Consider the following 230-nt stretch of genomic DNA (forward strand, 5'->3'; position numbering starts at 1 on the left):
TGACGCTTTCTAAAACACATTTCGGATAATTTTCGGAGCGTAATGGCGGAGTTATGGCACTAAATCGCCACGCAGTTGCGAAAACCTTCGAGTCGGCGGTAGACGCGCGGCACTAGTTTTACTGAAATATTTATTACAAATTCGAGCTCGGAGCGCCGAATGACGTGCGGCGTGATGGATTACTAACGTATGAACTGTGAGTGTATCATCCACACCGTGACGGTCGCTAG

Source organism: Priapulus caudatus, unplaced genomic scaffold, assembly GCF_000485595.1.
Source record: "Priapulus caudatus unplaced genomic scaffold, Priapulus_caudatus-5.0.1 Scaffold181, whole genome shotgun sequence".
Classification (NCBI taxonomy): domain Eukaryota; kingdom Metazoa; phylum Priapulida; class Priapulimorpha; order Priapulimorphida; family Priapulidae; genus Priapulus; species Priapulus caudatus.